This window comes from Anabrus simplex, chromosome 1 (genome assembly GCF_040414725.1).
Source record: "Anabrus simplex isolate iqAnaSimp1 chromosome 1, ASM4041472v1, whole genome shotgun sequence".
In the NCBI taxonomy this organism is placed as follows: domain Eukaryota; kingdom Metazoa; phylum Arthropoda; class Insecta; order Orthoptera; family Tettigoniidae; genus Anabrus; species Anabrus simplex.
Window position 1 is genome coordinate 1,580,671,200 of NC_090265.1, and position 21,228 is coordinate 1,580,692,427.

Sequence of the window (21,228 nt, forward strand, 5' to 3'; positions counted from 1 at the left end):
CTTATGTAAATTTGAGTAAATTAAATGATGCGTACGTTGTCATACAAAAAAATATGCAAAAGACCCAAACATTGTGCTATCAATTACAGCAAGAATTAAATCACACTTGTCGACACGAAATACAGTTAGAAGCAAGCCGATTGCAAAAGATTCAAGAATTAAAAGAAACTATAAAGCAATTTACTAAAGAAAAGGGAAAACGCGAAAAGAGAGGAATTTTCAATTTTATAGGAACGATATCTAAAACATTATTTGACACATTAGATGAAAACGACTCCGAATACTATCAAAATAAAATTTAAGAGTTAGAGAAAGAGCAGATGTCAATGATCAAAATCACGAAGGAACAGTTAACCGTTGTTAAGTCAACTCTACAATCGGTCAATAGTACTTTATATGATGTAACAACTAATGAGTTACGCTTGAATAAAAACTTAGAACAAATAAAATAATTTCTTAAAAATGAAACGGGTCAGTTAAAACAAGTATTTACACAAATGGATATAGAAATTGCAGTCAATAGGCAGCTGTTCGAAATTGAGGATTTGATATCACAGTTGTATGATCAATATAAGGTAATAGCATCAGGGATAATGTATGCACAATTAGGAATTATACATGTGCAAATTTTAAGCCCCACAGAAATTATAAGAGCCTATAGAAAATCTAGGGATCAATTTCCACACAGTATGACCTTACCATTTGATCTGGTAACGACTCAAGAACATTTAATCTATAAGATTGTAAATGTAAATGCATTTATTAATAAGAATATGCTAGCATATTGTGCCGTTTCACAGTTCTTTATAAGAGCTATAGTAACAAAGATGGAGTCTCTGCGATCAAAATGTCAAATAAAATGCATTTAACGTCAGTACGGGCCGAAATGTAAGTCTTTTCGTCGGTCGGTTACGGAAATAACCGCGTATAGAAGGCGCAGAAAAAAATGACAAATGGACATTATTTAAAACCATTATTCAAGAAAAAAAAGTGCTCATCACTTGTTATATAATCTGACTTCGATGTGTTAAGAAGACGCAAGACTAGATTTGAAAGGGATTATCCAGCGGAGCTAAATATTATAAATTGGAAACGAAAGATAATTCGCGACTACACGCCAATCAGCTGATATCAAGATTTAAATGCTGCGCGGGAGATTCCATCGTTAGACATGTGGGGAAAGTGTGTGGAGGAAAGGGAACCAGGGTAGAATGTTATCCAGGAATTAGGTTGAGACAGATGTTGAGGAAAGTAGAAGAGAGGGAGGAGGGGAAGGAGAAGGTGGTAGTGTTTCACGTTGGTACCAACAACGTAAGGCAAGCTGATATAAGTAGCAACATAGTTGGAGATGTGTGGGATCTGGTAAATGCAGCACGGGTGAAGTTTAAGAAAGCGGAGATTGTTATTAGTGGAATACTGTGTAGGAGGGATACTGACTGGAGGGTGATTGGGGATTTAAATGAGACTATGGAGTGGGTATGTGGGAAACTGGGAGTGAAATTTCTAGATCCTAATGGGTGGGTAGGAGAAAGGGATCTGCGCTCGGATGGCCTTCATTTAAACCGCAGTGGTACGTATAAGTTAGGAAATTTGTTTGGAAGAGTAATAGGGAGGTACATTCAGGGAAACGGGATGGCCTAGGGAGCGGTGATAAGGGAACAGGGAACTGGAAATCAAGTAGGGATGACATAAAATTGTTAGTGTTGAACTGTAGAAGTATTGTAAAGAAAGGAATAGAATTAAGTAATTTAATAGATATATATTTACCAGATATTGTAATAGGAGTTGAATCATGGCTGAGAAATGATATAATGGATGCAGAAATGTTCTCACGGCACTGGAGTGTGTATCGTAGAGATAGGATAGGAAAGGTGGGAGGGGGAGTTTTCATTCTGGTGAAAGAAGAATTTGTAAGCTACGAAAAAGTTAAAGATGAGACACATGAAATTCTGGGTGTAAGGCTCATTTCTAAAGATAATAGGCAACTTGATATATTTGGAGTGTACAGATCGGGAAAGGGTAGCACTGATGCGGATTTGGAATTATTTGATAGGATAGTCAGCTATGTGGGAAACGACATGGAAAGAAATGTGATTGTAGCGGGAGATCTGAATTTGCCAGATGTAAATTGGGAAGGAAATGCGAACGACAGGAAGCATGACCAAAAAATGGCAAATAAGTTAATATGGGAAGGACAGCTGATTCAGAAAGTGATGGAACCAACCAGAGGGAAAAATATCCTGGATGTGGTGCTGATAAAACCAGATGAGCTCTATAGGGAAACTGAAGTAATAGATGGTATTAGTGATCATGAAGCTGTTTTTGTGGTAGTTAAAAATAAATGTGATAGAGAGGAAGGTCTTAAAAGTAGGACTGTTAGGCAGTACCATATGGCTGATAAAGCAGGTATGAGGCAGTTTCTAAAAAGTAACTATGATCGGTGGAAAACGGTAAATAAAAATGTAAACAGACTCTGGGATGGGTTTAAAGAAATTGTTGAGGAATGCGAAAACAGGTTTGTACCTTTAAGGGTGGTAAGGAATGGTAAAGACCCACGTTATTATAATAGAGAAATAAAGAGACTAAGAAGGAGGTGCAGACTGGAAAGAAATAGAGTTAGAAATGGCTGTGGAAGTAAGGAGAAATTGAAGGAACTTACTAGAAAATTGAATCTAGCAAAGAAGGCAGCTAAGGATAACATGATGGCAAGCATAATTGGCAGTCATACAAATTTTAGTGAAAAATGGAAGGGTATGTATAGGTATTTTAAGGCAGAAACAGGCTCCAAGAAGGACATTCCAGGAATAATTAATGAACAAGGGGAGTGTGTATGTGAGGATCTTCAAAAGGCAGAAGTATTCAGTCAGCAGTATGTAAAGATTGTTGGTTACAAGGATAATGTCGAGATAGAGGAAGAGACTAAGGCCAAAGAAGTAGTAAAATTTACGTATGATAACAATGACATTTACAATAAGGTACAAAATTTGAAAACTAGAAAAGCGGCTGGAATTGATCAGATTTCTGGGGATATACTAAAGACAATGGGTTGGGATATAATACCATACCTGAAGTACTTATTTGATTATTGTTTGGCTGAAGGAGCTATACCAGATGAATGGAGAGTTGCTATAGTAGCCCCTGTGTATAAAGGAAAGGGTGATAGACATTAAGCTGAAAATTACAGGCCAGTAAGTTTGACATGCATTGTATGTAAGCTTTGGGAAGGCATTCTTTCTGATTATATTAGACATGTTTGTGAAATTAATAACTGGTTCGATAGAAGGCAATTCGGTTTTAGGAAAGGTTATTCCACTGAAGCTCAACTTGTAGGATTCCAGCAAGATATAGCAGATATCTTGGATTCTGGAGGTCAAATGGACTGTATCGCAATTGACATGTCTAAAGCATTTGATAGGGTGGATCATGGGAGACTGCTGGCAAAAATGAGTGCAATTGGACTAGACAAAAGAGTGACTGAATGGGTTGCTATATTTCTAGAAAATAGATCTCAGAGAGTTAGAGTAGGTGAAGCTTTGTCTGACCCTGTAATAGTTGATAGGGGAGTTCCTCAGGGCAGTGTTATTGGACCTTTATGTTTTCTTATATATATAAATGATATGAGTCAAGGAGTGGAATCGGAGGTAAGGCTTTTTGCGGATTATGTTATTCTCTATAGAGTGATAAATAAGTTACAAGATTGTGAGCAACTGCAACGTGACCTCGAAAATATTGTGAGATGGACAGCAGGCAATGGTATGTTGATAAACGGGGCTAAAAGTCAGGTTGTGAGTTTCACAAATAGGAAAAGTCCTCTCACTTTTAATTACTGCGTTGATGGGGTGAAAGTTCCTTTTGGGGATCATTGTAGGTATCTAGGTGTTAATATAAGGAAAGATCTTCACTGGGGTAATCACATAAATGGGATTGTAAATAAAGGGTACCGATCTCTGCACATGGTTATGAGGGTGTTTAGGGGTTGTAGTAAGGATGTAAAGGAGAGTGCATATAAGTCTCTGGTAAGACCCCAACTAGAGTATGGTTCCAGTGTATGGGACCCTCACCAGGATTACCTGATTCAAGAACTGGAAAAAATCCAAAGAAAAGCAGCTCGATTTGTTCTGGGTGATTTCCGACAAAAGAGTAGCGTTACAAAAATGTTGCAATGTTTGGGTTGGGAAGAACTGAGAGAAAGAAGAAGAGCTGCTCGACTAAGTGGTATGTTCAACAATGATAAAGGTGTTTTAATTTATTCCACCTATTCAATACTTATATTATCACGTATAGTTGTTACATAATTAAATTCTTATGTAACAACTATACGTGATAATATAAGTATTGAATAGGTGGAATAAATTAAAACACCTTTATCATTGTTGAACTGTTAAATTTTCAATACGGACCTAAAATGAGGTTTATAACATGTAAGTGGTATGTTCCGAGCTGTCAGCGGAGAGATGGCGTGGAATGACATTAATAGACGAATAGGTTTGAATGGCGTCTATAAAAGTAGGAAAGATCACAATATGAAGATAAAGTTGGAATTCAAGAGGACAAACTGGGGCAAATATTCATTTATAGGAAGGGGAGTTAGGGATTGGAATAACTTACCAAGGGAGATGTTCAATAAATTTCCAATTTCTTTGAAATCATTTCGGAAAAGGCTAGGAAAGCAACAGATAGGGAATCTGCCACCTGGGCGACTGCCCTAAATGCAGATCAGTATTGATTGATTGATGATTAAATACGTAAAAGAAGAGATAAACAGACTACAGTAGAACTACGTCACGAAGTGGCGCAGGGCTTCAATAAAATTTGCCTGATACTGTTTAATGTTGAAGGACACCTACTGATCAGTTGTTGAGTGCATTTACGCCAATAAAAAGATAGCGGAAAGAAATTTATTTTCAAATTGGAATATATACAGAACATCTATCTTAGTCGATTTGGAACTAGTTTGTTGGATCAACTGTACCCTAACGAAATCTATACAACCTGAGCAACACAAGAGTTATATTAATTGAAAGATGTCAGCAATGAATCAAATATTTTATTATTGTTCTGTTTCATACGCACGAGTTTCAACCATGGGTCTGTAAAGAAGCAAGGCAACGTTACTTGGATCCTGATGAGGCAATACGATGTTGGCTGTCCCGGATGACCTGTAATCAGTGTTGAGAAGCTACGATGTACCCGACCACTTGTGGAGCAACCAGATGACGAGATCCTAATCTCAGATGACCGGAGATGAGGAAACACCAAGACCATCTTGAGCAAAGCTAAGTCCATTATCTAAGTCGTTTTCGTAAGTAAGAGTATATTATTTCCTTTATTGTATGTTGATGTTTGTTTTGGTGCGAAGACAGTGCGTAGATAAACGTCTAGCTGAGATGATTGGAAGTAGGTACTCATCCAAATGAAATGTCAATTCCATTTGTAGGCGTGGTCACCAAGTGATTTTCTGATCGTAATGTTTTCCAGTGATATGTGAGGAGAGATAGCTAGAGTTATTATTATTATCAGTGAAGAGTAAAGAGTGAAGTTGGCATTAATACCTGTGTGTCCTAATTTAATCAATGTCAATCAGTTCGAGATCGTATATTGGAAGTGTTTTATGAAGGAATAAGGCAGTAGACTACTCCAAGTTCATGTTAGGTTTAACACTATGACAGTAGTAAGTAAAGTAGGCATTTTATGAATGTCACGGCACGTTGATGTGCAAGTTAAGGGAGTGATTTACATATGATGAAGTGAAAGAGTTGTTATATATGAAATGTGAGTAATATTTAACGCGTTATAGATATAATATAAGGTTGTTAATGATTTATGATGGTTGTATTTATTGTTTTCTTCGAGAGACAAATAGTCATAGTTGTGCGAAGTGAGATCTCGTGATTTCAAATGATGTTTCTGAGAGTGTCACTGAATTCTCGCCAATTCCATGTAATAATTCTGGATCCTACGCATTTTACCTAGCTCAGGATATGATCTCGAGACGTGTAGTGCAATGTTTTTATCCATGTTAGGATTACCTAGAGAATCATATATGTACTCTAGATGAGATTTGAGCCTTCACTGATTTATTTAGGATGATCTTGAAAACTCTCACGGTGTATAACCTTATTCTGGACAAAATTCAACCTTCTAGACTAATCACTGGTGACATAGATTTTCAAAGGAGAATTATTTTTTTAGTCGGAGATAGTGTCATCTGATCAAGTAGATTTTTCGTTGGTAGTATGTGTTATGATAACTACATATATATGTGGTGACGTTTCTTGCAACCTTGTACGCACGTAGTCTAATATCAATAAGCTAAGGTCACATTACCTTAAGTTCAAAAATTAAATCTTACAATAACGTTACTTGAAGGATGATTACGACTTACAATGGACGTAGCTTAGCTTATGGTGTGTGACACAGGGAAATATGAGCAACTAAGAGGCAACTAAGTATGCGGAAGTGAATATTTTAAACTGTAAAACATACAAGAGAGTACTTGTCAGATCAAAGGAAGAAGAACTTTGTGATAGCTTTTATTGAGAATTTTTAAACCTGCATCCAGTCAAACAGTCAGTGAAAATTAAGCAATGTGGCAGTTTAAAGAGTAAGGAATAGGTGGTAGCTAACAGAATCTAATACTTATTCCAAGAATAATTGATTCAGACAACTTGAACTCCAATCCTTAACTGAGTATTAACTCGGCAATTCTACAAGCGTTTCTTTATTTTCTCAAGAGAGTATCACTAGAAATATTGTAAATAGTAACTAATACAATTTTTATTTTTCTTCTTTGAGGATGCATCCCATATTCTTAGTATACTTGATTTTAATGTTTATTTTCTTGCCAGTACGGCACATGTAAATACAATTAACTGCATTCACATTAATTTATTTTATTGTCGCCCAACTTCGTAAGTGAGTTGTATACGAAGGAAAACACATCTTTTTCAAAAGTTTCCCAGATGTTACCTAGTATTTGTTCTAATAATTCATGATTTTGAGATCAATGGACTTATGAAAGGAAATAATGTAATCCGAGAAGACATTTATTTAGGATGAATTCGGAAGATGTAATTTTTCTGAAATGTCATTGACGGATATAGACTATAGGGATGACAGTGAATCTCTCACTTCAAGAACTATTTCATTGGCAAAGTTTGAGATAATTTTCTTGAATATCTGATTTAATATGTAAAATAAATATGGAATAGTGAAACCAAACATTCTTTCTCTGTGTTCTTAGAATAAGAATTAGTGGTAAGACTGTAGTTGTTTCAATCGACGACAATTTCTCTAAGAGCTAATAAGAGTATGGTATCTAACTAGTTACGAGTTAGAGACGTCTTTCTGCGTTAGTTAGAAACTACCATTAATCGACCTGGACGTTTTTCTATAACGGAACTCACACCCGTAAAACGTAGTCACCGGATTAATTGAATTTAGAGCTAGTCAGGATCTCTTGTGTCCATGCCTGGACGCGGGAACGGCGCAATATGTAATAATGATGCCTCTTAGTGACAAAAAGACTTATAAATTGTATGAAATACTTCCTTTACCAACACCAGTGCAAAATAACATAGGAGAATTTGTACACATTAGAACAGAGAAATATTTTATTGTAATTGATGCTGAAAAGCAGTTGTATGCATACTTAACTGATAAGCAAATAAGAAAATGTAAAGAAATTAACGAGGAATGTAGGGTATGCAAATCAGACTTTCCACTAAAGATAATACAGGTAGACAAAGACTGTATAGTTACTCTATTAAAAGGGATAAATACTGTACCAAAAAACTGTGCAAAAGATGTCACTCACATTGAACAATTAACATGGTTTTTCATTAAAGAAAATAAATATGTGTATCTAGCACCAGAACCAACAAAAATAACTGTAGTGTGTAAGGACACCACTGAGGTGACTTTAAATAATTCAGGGATAATTACATTTTATGAATATTGTACAGTGTATGGACCAAACAGTAAAATACGGTCCACAGAAAAGGTAAATACCACTGACAGGAAAGATTTAATACCAGATGTCTTGTTAGAATATGATTGTTGTATACATTTGAACAGTGATTTAAAATTAGGAGATGTAATAAATTTAACTGAAGCCCCCTTGCACAGTTTGTTAACACATGTCGAGGACTTTAAACATGCAGGCAAGAAAGTAGAGGAAGTCGAGAACTTAATTATTGATAAAGAAAAGGAAATGTATACAAATCACATGTATTCCAATTTTAATGTCTATAAAATAATCGTATGGACTATTGTAGCCATACTTGCCATATTAATGTGTTGTAAATGTTGTAATCCATGTCTTATTAGCATATGTAAAAAGAAATATTGGGATTCAGCTACTGGGTGTTGTATGAAAATTTGCCTCAAGCAAAAGATAATTAATGCAAGTCGAGTAAAGGCGAAGTCATCAGACGATGACATAGCCGTGCATTTTGAGAGACCTAGAGTAACTGGCACTAGGCCTAGCATTCATAACCTAGAATCAGAGTCAGGTATTTCAGAGATAGAGGAGGATAAAGAAAAAGTACAAACATCCCGTAGCCAGAGGATCAAAGACAAAGCCAGAGTATAAAGGTCAGAGTATAAAAAGGTCAAAGAGAAGGGATTGACAGAAGTGATCGCAACGTGGGTCGCGATACACTTCTTTACCTGGGCGGGGAGGTGTCGCGAGCACCAATTCGCAACACGTCCTTCCGTGGGAAATTATAGGGCGAGCGCATCGAACGAGATTCGGTCCGTGACCTCCCAGTCAGAAATCCCTAATGCTCATAAGTAGTTTAAGTGTAATATATAGAAGGAAGATACAGCAAGAAACAGTGGAAGTGAATGAGTAAGTGTAATAGAATATCAGTGCAGTGAATAAGTGCAGAATTGCAATTATGATTAAAAGCATTTCTTAAAGCTAGTCTCAACTTGGAACATTTTTTGTTTTTTTTATTTCAGTGAGCTGAGAATGAGGCAAACTTGTGCAATCAGAATATTGGTCAGAGAAACAAGTAAACAGACTAGAAGGTCATAGTTAGAAGCTTTTAGAGGGTGGACCAGGAAAAACAAACCTGTTGTTGGTCACGTAGCAAGGTGCCCTGTAAAAATAAGAACGCATGCTATGGTGCAATAATTCTTTCTAGAAAGAATCTCTGGAAGGTCACCAGTCACATGTACATCCATGAGACGGGTGGGACCACACTTGAAGTAACCAATAGGAAACTAACAGATCAGTGAAGTGAGGGAACATAGTAGTAGGGGATGACTTGTTCCAGAAGCTCAGAGAAATGATAAAGGGGAATGACAAAGGAGCTTCATGGTTCATTTGGTCGTTGGTCATTCGGTCATTCTGCATCATTTTGTCATTCTGGTCATTCTGTTGGTAGTAATTCTGGTGTCATTCAGGCAGTTATTCTATTAAAATTGGAAAGGAACGTTCTCTTGGGAAGGGACGGACACTAGATTACTTGGCAGAGAAGAGACACTGTAGAATAAAGTCAGTGAAGATAGCAGTATATGAAGTTAGTCAGATTAGGCAGTAGTTGAGCCTGCCACCAGTTAGTGAAGACAGCGGTATAAGAAATTATTCAAATTAGGCAGCAATTAAGGCTGTCAAGCAGTAGAACTGGCTAGCAGTGTCCCACAGGGTAAAGTACAGGGACAGTACTTAGAGAGCTCACTGAGTGTTCGAAGGAGACTAGTTTCAGCTAGCATTCACCTTAGAGTTCTGTGTTCGAGTCCTGAAACCGTCAGGGAATATTCAGAGGAACACCACAACGAGGATTCAAGAGAGAAGCAAGAAGAAAGAAGTTTCAAAACCCGAGATAAGTATCAACTAGTTAAGAAACTTTAAAAGACTGAAGGGAATTTATAAATGTTGTAAAGTGAATCATAGAAGTGTGTGTATTTTCCAAGGAAGTCAGAGACTGATAAACTGGTTATTTAAAAGTAATATTGAGAAGAGAATAATTACAAGTGTGATGTAATATTATTGGAAGGGTATATTTGATAGTTTGTTTAAATAAATTAGACTAAGAACTTAATGGTGTCAGAAAGTGTCTTATATAAAGGTCAATCTGATATTCGAACCCAAGTCCTCAGCCTGTCCTGTTCATAGAATACGACAAACTTTGACACATTCTAATATTTTTTTATCAGAGGCAATATGCTACATATAATTTTGCCATTTTTAATCCGGTGAGACCAACAACAATGCATGTGTGGCATGAATCCATAGCTCAAAGAGGGGCAACCGAGATTGCATCATGTGTGCTGAACTACGTTCATACGCACTATGAACCTCTTTCACAATACCAGGAGCGCACACTCATTCTGTGGTCTGATCGTTGTGTGCCTCAGAATAACAACTGGACAATGATTATTTTGATGCAGTGGTTGGTTGCATCGAGGTATTTCACTCAGGTGAGCCAAAAGTTTCTTCATAGCGGGCACAGCTTTTTGCCATGTGACAAGGCATTTGCCTTAGTTGAAAAGAAGAAGAGAGTATCCACAGTTCATGTACCATTCCAGTAGGAAGGAGTCATCAAAAATGCATGCCCAGATAAACCATTTGATGTAAAAATGATGACTCAAGGTGACTTTCTTGGTGTATACTCACCTTGTGTGCAACCTGAGGAAAGATCCTGCCTTAACACTAGGATTACCAAACATTCTTTCTACCAACTTTTACCAAAGCGGTCATTTTGAACGATAGTAACATATATTCATTTCTTGAGGATATTGGTGCCAGAAAAAGGTTCAAATTGAGTACAAAAACATCATAGACGCTATAACAATTTGATTATGATCATGTAGGACTTGTAAACATTATTATAAATAAATAAATACACTAGCATACCTGCCAACTTTACAAAACCAAAAATCAGGAGATTTTGATTTTAAAATCAGGAAAAATCAGGAGAAATCAGGAGATACAATTGGTCAAAATTGCTTATTCTACATGTCTTGCACAACACAGTACTACGATATATTTATAACACTTATTGTCTCAAAGCCCGACTGTTGCTATACGAGGCTACAAGGCTAAAAATTACACATCTCTATTCCCACACAGGAAGTGCGTGAGTGGGATGATCGGTCTCTGATAAGCCTACCGAAAATAGTATGAACTCATGCTCCAGATGTGTGAATCAGTCATGCACTTAGATGACATTACTTAGCAAATGCATAGATTAATATATTGCATCAAGCACCCGCGCAATTATGACAAGCGCAATGCTATTTGAATCAAATAACTAGCTGATGTACCCGTGCTTCACTACGGAATTCTCAGGAAGACTGTCCTTATAGTTTTCCCAACTGAAGTCAACATCTCATTACAACGACGCCAGTATGAATGTCGTGATTAAAAGCAATGATTTCATACGAAATATTCGATAAAATGAAAACAGCACATTTTCTCACTTTTAGCGAAAGGTACTACGGTGTCAATCTAACAGTTCAAAGTTTCAGAGCTAGAATGACCAGGCTGCAGACAGCCGCAAACACTCTTGTGTAATTATTCTGTTTAAGTGTGCACACTGCTCATTCAAATCACTACCTCCGAGTAGGGATCGAATAGCTGGAATACTATGATGATCCAGTGTGTAACGTACCAGTAGTATCAGAAAATTTATGAACCAGAAGAATGGCATGCTAAAGAAGAGAGATCTAACTCCCCACTCCCCAGCTTCTTCCCGCCAGTATTCAGGCAGGCTGTTATACTTGAAACCCAGCAGTAATCCCGTCTATCGTAGATAAATGGCAGCAGAATACACAAAGCACATCACAACAAACAATGGTGAATGCAATGCTATTGTTGATCAATTTTATGAGCTTTCTATATTGGAGGCCTTCACATTTAGTTTTCTTCTGAATCTGTGATATTAGAGCATCTAATCTAAAGTGAGTCGTCCTTTCTTTCATGACTCCCTCTTGTGGTATTATTCAAGCGATCGTTCCTTCATGACTTTCTTCATTATTATAATCTTCAAAATTTAATCACCATCACCACCAATATTATTGTAGTCAGAACAGTAAAATTGAATAAGCAAATTATCACAAAAATAATTTATTCTATATTACCACCTATTCAATACAAGCCACGTGCTACGTGAATGAAATCTACATAATACTATATACACTTCTCAGGGACATGTTTCGCCCCTTGTTAACGGCATCATCAGCCTGTAGGCAACCTTAAGGTCAAATGTCTGAAACATTATCTATTCAAATATGGGTTACAATGAAAAGTATGTTACACATTAATCCATGTATGAATAGATAATGTTTCAGACATATGAACTTAAGGTTACCTAAAGGTTGATGATGCCCTTAACAAGGGGCAAAAAATGTCCGTGAGAAGTGTAAGTTATACGAATCAATCATGAGAAGTGTCTCTTGCAAAACTGAATAAGACAAATAATCGGAAATTTCATTCTCTGTAACTTTTGTTATGTAGTATTTTTCAATATGACCACTAAGATAGGTAATATAAAAAAATTTTTGGCACCTTCCCCTAAACTACCATTTCGAACAGAGTGAATAAAATTATTTATAGCATAGACTGTAGTTCCTTATTCCCTTACTTTACATACAATTCTGTTCACTCATTTTCTCGTACATCGGCGCTGATATGGACTTAGCAAAAAATAATAATAATAATAATAAAAATCTAAATTCATGAATATCTCTGTTATCACAGCCGGTAGGTAAAAATGTATAAGACATAAATGATAGGAAATTTAATAATATATTTTAGTTATGTAGTATTTATCATTAGGGCCAATAATAACATAAATATTTGAGAATTAAATTTTAGGCCTTCCCCTAAACTACCATTTCACTCAGCGCGAATAACATTATTTATGGCCTAAATTGTAACAACTTATTCCCCGACATTATATACCGATTTTCATTAAATTCTCTTCAGCCGTTTTCTCGTGATGAGCCTGCGCACGTACAGACAGACAGACAGACAGAAATTACGGAAAATTAAAACTTATTTCTCCTTGTTAATATGGCCACGACCGGTACGGAAATATCATTCTTTTTAAATTCTGAGCAATGTACAGACAAAACATTTTATTTATATTGAGATAAATTAAAATTAGTCAGAATTGTCTCCAAATGGCTTCTAAAATCTCTAGAAAAGTCACCCGTCGTTATCATTGAAATTATGTCACTATATTACTAAGAAAGCGACTAGTCTCTAGAATCGACCAAAGAGGATGGAATCGACTAGACTGACATGAACGAACACGAACATAGCACGCGAGAACGAGAGACTGACAATCGATATGCGCGTCGCGATATACAGGTTTCAATAAACATCGCACATTCGCGCACATTTCTCGCATTAATAAACTTCGATATTTCGTTTGAAAGCGGCCATTGAGCGAAGGACTTCCGGCCATTGACGTAAAAAAGCTGAAATGGAGGGATTTGAAAACAAATGTTTGAAGTTCACCAAAAAATCGGGAGAAAAGATAGAATATTCGGGAGGCGGGAAAAACTGTCGAAAATCGGGAGTCTCCCGCCTGAATCGGGAAAGTTGGCAGGTATGCACTAGTAAGGCAGAATGTTCTTCTTACACACTTAGCTTACATTATATACATATCTGAATGAATGTCACTTTCTTCTTTTCAACTTATTTCTCGCACTGTACATGCGCACTTTTCTTGGTCACCTTCGAAGTGCACTTACACCAGACCAGTTTTCTATAGATTGCACACCTTTCCTTTGTCTTGTTCCTTTTGCAAACTGCAACCTAATACTGTCTTCGATGTGAACTCTCTTCGGAGGCTAGGGCCTTATTGTTGCAGCCAACAGCGACGATGGTGTTGAAAGGCCTACTAATCCAACAAGGCACATATGCATGCGCTAGATCGGTTGCCAGCTGTCTCAGGAATACCCAGTATTTGCTAGCCGGCTGTTAGCTTATACAGTGCATAAGCATTTATACCAGCAAGATCTGATATGTTGAAGAAGACATCGCCAACTCATCGATTTTACCAGGTACTTACGGTCCATTTGATCAACTATGTTGACACCAAATTAGGTAGAATTATAAGAAGGGACTGCTTCAGGTTTTTTCTTTGGATGTTGTTTGCTGATGTTTACATCAGTATGTACTATACTGAGAATGGGGACATTCTTGTTCTTTTTACCTTGGTAGGACGTGAGAGTTTCATCCTCATTTTTGTACACTACTGTGCTGTAGCGTGCGTCACTGTTGGTCTTCACAGAAGGAGGAACTTCTCTCCTACCTACAGGTCAGAGTGCATACAATACTTGTGTTCTTTTTCTTTAATGATTTTGCTAGTTTCAGTGACGTGAAAAAGTTATCAATAGTGATATTTCTTCCATGGTTGATGAAAGGCTCAGCAAGACGCAATACTACATGTTCACTCAGACACCGATCAGTGGATCGCGTTTCATCTTTCGCAAGATAGGGAAAACCGTTTACGACATATTTGGCTTCCACATAGACAGCCAAACTTGTCTGGTTCATTGGCCATATACTGCATAAATGGGAAAGAGCTGTTCATCTACAGTAATGTTCTCACCTGGTCAGTAGCAAATGGTACAATTAGATCAAAATTTGTCCCACATCCCAGGATGGGTTCGGCTCGCCAGGTGCAGGTCTTTTGATTTGACGCCCGTAGGCGACCTGTGCATCATGATGTGGATGAAATGATGATGAAGACAACAAACACATACACTCAGCCCCCTTGGCAGGGAAATTAACCAACGATGGTTAAAATTCCCGACCCTACCGGAAATCGAACCTGGGACCCCTGTGACCAAAGGCCAGCACACTAACCATTTAGCCATGGAGGCGGACGGTGATAAAATGATATTGCACATATGAAATGAAACTAACTTATATGGTAATAGGATAATGGCAACAAAATCATCGCCTTGTTCTTGGTACAGGAAGTGGGTGCATATTGCAAACAGTGATATCGAGGCCCTACTGGGCATAATAAATATGGGTCTACATCCTAGATGTGACATAAAGGATTATTTTACAAAAGAATGGCACAAGTGCATGCCTTTTTTTTTTTTGAAACATCTTCTCTTGTAATAGATTCATGTTGATATTCCTAAATCATGATCATGGCCAAGGTGACACAGAACAGAGATCATGAAGTAAAACCAGTGCCAGAATATATTTCCAAAAGATGTAAAGTGTTGCACACACCTTCTTAAAATGTTGCAGTAGATGAGAGTACTGTCAAGTTCAAGGGAGTTGTCTCCTTAAAATTTACAATCCTAATATACCTGTGAAATTTGGCCTCAAGATCTTTGTCCTCTCTGACAGCAAGATAGATTATCATGTTTACCATATTTTGGTAAGTCCATCATTATTCCTGGTAGCAACCTACTAAAAACTTCAAGTTGTCTGGTGCCTCTGTCAGTCACTCATAAAAGACACCAAACAGCCACCCAGAGGTTTCAATGTTTATACTGATAGATATTATACAAGTCCTGAATTAGCCAATGAGTTAGGAAAAAATGGGTTTCACTCTTACAGGCACTGTCATGCCTATAAGGAAAGGGATGCCAGCAGAACAGCAGAAAAAGGAAACTACAAAGATGAAGAATGGAGAGGTTAAAACCTACAGAAAGGACAATGTTATGGGTTTAGCATGAAAGGACAAGAGGGTTGTGGTAATGCTGAGTACGAAACATACAGGTGACAGCATTTTAGAAGTTCCAAGTAAAATCTCTGGCAAATCTCCAACTGAGAAACCAGTAGTAGTTCATCATCATTTAAAAAAATGGGAGGTGTAGATCAAAGTGTTAAAATTACCAGTTTATGCATAGGACACTAATTTGGTGGAGAAAACTCTTCTTTTGGTTAGAGAAGTATGCATCATTAATTCCCATATTCTCTACAAGTCTATGCAAATCCAACACCAGAGGAAACTACTGTCACATCGTGCTTACCGTGAATCACTGGTTTTATCACTAGTTGCAAATTGCCTGAGGAAAATGAGGGATATGCCTGTGAGAAAAAGAGGGAGACCACAGAAGGGGCCAGAAGATGAAAGACTAAATGGAAAATCTCACTATATGGGGAGGAAGGAAAAAGGGATCTGTCAGGTGTGTCAGTACGAAGCAAAGACAAGAGACCACTTAATACAAGACCTGCACAGAGAAGCCATATTATGTTCATCCAGTGGGGTGTTTCGAAGATTATAATAGCAAGAAACAATACTAATAACCTCACTCATCATAGTGTTACAATCTGTCTTAGTTGTTGCTTTTTCCTTGTGAATTGTTAAGTGTTATATGGATCGTGCTTTTATTGAAGAGCAAAAGGGACTGATTTGCAAACCAAATTTGGCGAGTGTAAATACCATGGTTTCCCTGAATTGATTTGTATTTTGTACTGATTTTCTTGTTTTGTAAATGTATTTATGAACTATATTCAAAAGTTTAAAAAATGTACATGTTTTGGAAATTTTCCTTCAAAAAAATAAACACTCAGGAAAGGTACATAACATTTCAGCAACACTGGAAGGGTTAAGTTTGTGAGACTTAGGGAATCTTTCAGTTTCACACGCTACATGACCTTCCCTTTCTTTTGCTGACATCTTCATTTTCCTTCTGATTATTGTCAAGAAGGCTGCTCAGTTGTACTGCTTCTGGATACAATAATAACCATCACCACTACATCTGTCTTGGATGAGATGAACAGATTGATGCAGGCCATTTCCGAACCTTTTGTACTAAAAAACTCATAACACAGACATTTTATACACAAAAGAAATACATAACCGAGACATTTCATCAAACAGAAAATATCATCAGGACATTTCAACACAATGAAAGGAATAGTACATCTAACATTTGTACATTTCCTAAGTAACTTCACGCAATTTGACTGTGGTACGTTTTCGAGTAAATCACAGAGCTCAACTCCAAACCATGAATGATGTTTCATATAGCAGATGTAGCAGATATCCTGGATTCAGGAGGTCAAATGGACTGTATCACAATTGACCTATCAAAGGCATTTGATAGGGTAGATCATGGGACACTACTAGCAAAATGAGTGCAACTGGACTTGACAAAAGAATGACTGAATGGATGGCTAAGTTTCTAGAAAATAGAACTCAGAGAATTAGAGTAGGTGAACCTTTAACTGTCCCTGTAATAATTAAGAGGGAAATTCCTCAAGGCAGTATTATTGGACCTTTATGTTTTCTTATATATATCAATGATATGTGTAAAGAAGTGGAATCAGAGATGAGGCTTTTTGCAGATGACGTTATTCTGTTCAGAGTAATAAATAAGTTACAAGATTGTGAGCAAATGCAAAATGACCTCGATAATGTTGTGAGATGGACAGTAGGCAATGGTATGATGATAAACGGGGTTAAAAGTCAGCTTGTGAGTTTTACAAATAGGAAAAGTCCTCTCAGTTTCAATTACTGCGTTGATGGGGTGAAAGTTCCATTTGGGGATCATTGTAAGTACCTAGGTGTTAATATAAGGAAAGATGTTCTTTGGGGGTAATCACATAAATATGATTGTAAATAAAGGGTACAGATCTCTGCACATGGTTATGAGGGTATTTAGGGGTTGTAGTAAGGATGCAAAGGAGAGGGCATATAAGTCTCTGGTGAGACCCCAACTAGAGTATGGTTCCAGTGTATGGGACCCTCACCAGGATTACTTGATTCAAGTACTGGAAAAAAATCCAAAGAAAAGCAGCTCGATTTGTTCTGGTTGATTTGCGACAAAAGAGTAGCGTTGCAAAAATGTTGCAAAGTTTGGGCTGGGAAGACTTGGGAGAAAGGAGACAAGCTGCTTGACTAAGTTGTATGTTACATAAACTCAGCTTCATGGTCTGTATCGCACTTTAACAGATTCACAACTAAGTATTTTTTTATTTTCCACCTTGTTGATACATTAGTTGCTTAAGGCAACTTATTGGTTAAAAGTGGTACATGTTTCGTATATTATTAACATCTTCAGCCATGTAACACTGTTTAGATGATAAATGAAAAATTCATGCTTTGAGAGAAAGTGTCCTTAAAATTAGCATAAGATGATTAAATGACAACATTAAAAACAAAATATTCAAGAGAAAATATATCAATTCTTTCTACAATTGAAAGCAATTGTCAAGGAAACACTTGTACATTAGTTCATAGAGAATACATCCTGATTAATATTCTTTTCTTAAAAAGTTCATGTAAAAAAAGCCAATTTATAAATTAAAAATTATACATTTGTTAGCAATTGTCAAAATGAAGAAATTTAGGTTTCATAATGTGGCTCCTACTGCTATTGCAACACAGAACAAGACTTCACCAGCTTAATGAACACATATGAAGATCTATACATTCATCTAGACCAACTTGTAAAGAAAACTGATAACCTTAATGAGGCTATAGAATATAAGAACCCATTATATGATCAAATTCTGGTGTATTTGAAAATGCTTGAGAAAAGAATTGGAATCTCTTCACCTCCAGATAGCCCTATAACGCGTTCCTCTTCCTTTGAAGCAGAAGGTAACAACATGGAAAGTAATGACACACCAATATCCCCCGCTCCTCCACCTCCTCAAGTACGTGAACAAGAAAGAACATGTCACTACTACACCAGACACAACACCGTAAAAAAGACAGGAGGTACTGTTCCAGAGGAAAGCAGGTTTAAAAAGAATTGACAACTAGGAATTAGTGATATTTTCATCTGCAATAGTAATAGGAGCCACATTATGAAACTAAGGGTTCTTCATTTCGACAATTACTAAAAAATGTATAATTTTTAATTTATAAATCGGCTGTTTTTTACATGAACTTTTTAAGAAAAGAATATTAATCGGGACATATTCTCTATGGACTATTGTACAAGTGTTTCCTTGACAACTGCTTTCAATTGTAGAAAGAATTTATATATTTTCTCCTGAGTATTTTGTTTTTAATGTTGTCACTTAATCTTCTTATGCTAATTTTAAGGACACTTTCTCTCAAAGCATTGACACTTTGCCAATATATTAATTTTTCATCTAAACAGTGTTATGTGGCTGAAGATGTTAATAATATACTAAACATGCACCACTTTTAACTAATAAGTTGCCTTAAGCAACTAATGTATCGACAAGGTGGAAAATAAAAAATACTTAGTTGTGAATAAGTGGTATGTTCTGAGCTGTCAGTGGAGAGATGACGTGGAATGACATCGGTCGACAAATAAGTTTGAGTGGTGTCTTTAAAAATAGGAAAGATCACAATATGAAGATAAAGTTGGAATTCAAGAGGACAAATTGTGGCAAATATTTGTTTATAGGAAGGGGAGTTAGGGTTTGGAATAACTTACCAAGGGTGATGTTCAATAAATTTCCAATTTCTTTGCAATCATTTAAGAAAAGGCTAGGAAACAACAGATAAGGAATCTGCTACCTGGGCGACTGCCCTAAATGCAGATCAATAGTGATTGATTGATTGATTGATTGATTGATTGATTGATTGATTGATGATTTCTTTCAACGATCAGAGGAAGGAATTATATATAAGGGCTTCATGTTTGTAAACCGTAAGAAACTATAAACAGGTATGTCATGGATTGCATCAATAGAGATGGATGCAACAGACATTGGCAACATCATCAGATGATAAGGGGGCAGCAGTTTTGTCAGGAAAGGAGCACATGCACCAGACTGGGGATCTTATGGAGCAGCAGAGATAAAAGAATATTTGAAAATGGAGGCAGGTGATCCTACAGTAACACTGTGACAATAGTTTGAAATACTCTTGCGATCAAGGATACAATCATGACATGCTTGGCAAACACAGAGGTTGTGGAAGAAATGTGCCGATTCTTCCCCCCCCCCACCAGTATACAATTATTACAACAGAGTTCTTGTAAATCTGTCAAGGACTATCAACACACACAAAGTATGGAATAACAGAATTAATAAGCTAGGTGGAAAAAGAAATACCCATCGCTATTCAGTCTTCTCCAGCACTTACAAGGGCATAACACTGAAATTCAGCAGTATATGTAAAAATTAGAAAGTGGACAATCACCTGCAAAAAGGAGAGAAAGAACAAAGATGTTGATACACAGGTTGAGCATGTTGTAATCCTACTGCCAAGAACACTATGATGAGGGTAATATCTCCCAATATTTACGGGCTCTTGGCCACAACTTTGTCAGAACTTCTTACAAGTTAAATCTGACTTTTTCTTTTCAACACAGCACAACTATGTAAATATACTTTGTAATATAGGAACAATGTATACCCCAAATACTGTAAAAATTCGTCAACAATATATTATTTTTACAAGCTGTTTTACGTTGCACCGACACAGATAGATCTTATGGCGACAACGGGGTAGGAAAGGTCTAGGAGTGGGAAGGAGGCAGCTGTGGCCTTAATTAAGGTACAGCCCCAGCATTTGCCTGGTGTGAAAATAGGAAACCACGGGAAACCATCATCTAGGCTGCCAACAGTGAGGTCCGAACCCATTATCTCCTGGATGCAAACTCACAGCTGCATGCCACAATATATTGCTTGTATTTCTACTCTTGTACAGGGTGCCAATGCACTTTTCTCTGTGCCAAGGAAGTCCATTGGACCATACAGAGTGTATAACCGAAAGTCGACTGATATGAACTGTTGGTGAGATAGAATGTCAATGACAAAATATCCATGGCACATGTTTTCGGGCATAAGAAGCCCTAAAATCAATCCAGGCTCTGTCTAGTCAGGCTTTTCATTTCATCTAACCAGCACTTACAAGGGCATAACAGTGAAATTCAGCAGTATATGTAAAAATTACAAAGTGAACAAACACCTGCAAAAAGGAGAGAAAGAATGAAGATGTTCTTTGTACCCTCCTACTTATTCTATGGCCATCAACTTTCCTCGTGGCCTCCAGTATCCAAATAATGTACCCATTAACAAGACTGATACTGCCATTTTGAACTTCCTTCTAGAGCAACACGCTTCCCTGATAGCGTCTTGCATCTTCACCATCTGGGTTTCAGCTGCATAGGTCACAATGAGGAAGACGATATTACCAATGTTTTAAATGTTTGATATATTTAGTTATATATGCTCATGATTACTATACTCATGGTGACATTCAACTATTTTATAAAACTCTTGTCAAACTGTACAGCATTTGGCCATAAAGTGAAAAAACAGAACAAAATAATACCATACTTAGCATATGGAGTACACAGTGGATC

The 21,228-nt window shown here is 36.9% G+C and overlaps 1 protein-coding gene and 1 pseudogene across 3 annotated transcripts in view; one reads left to right on the forward strand and one right to left on the reverse strand.

Annotated features, from left to right (window-relative positions):
* The window catches only part of LOC136858560 (uncharacterized), a 106,306-nt gene that overhangs the window by 26,422 nt on the left and 58,656 nt on the right, over positions 1-21,228 (reverse strand). The gene's annotated exons all lie outside the window — the stretch shown is intronic.
* Positions 327-19,719, forward strand: LOC137497089 (uncharacterized; annotated as a pseudogene).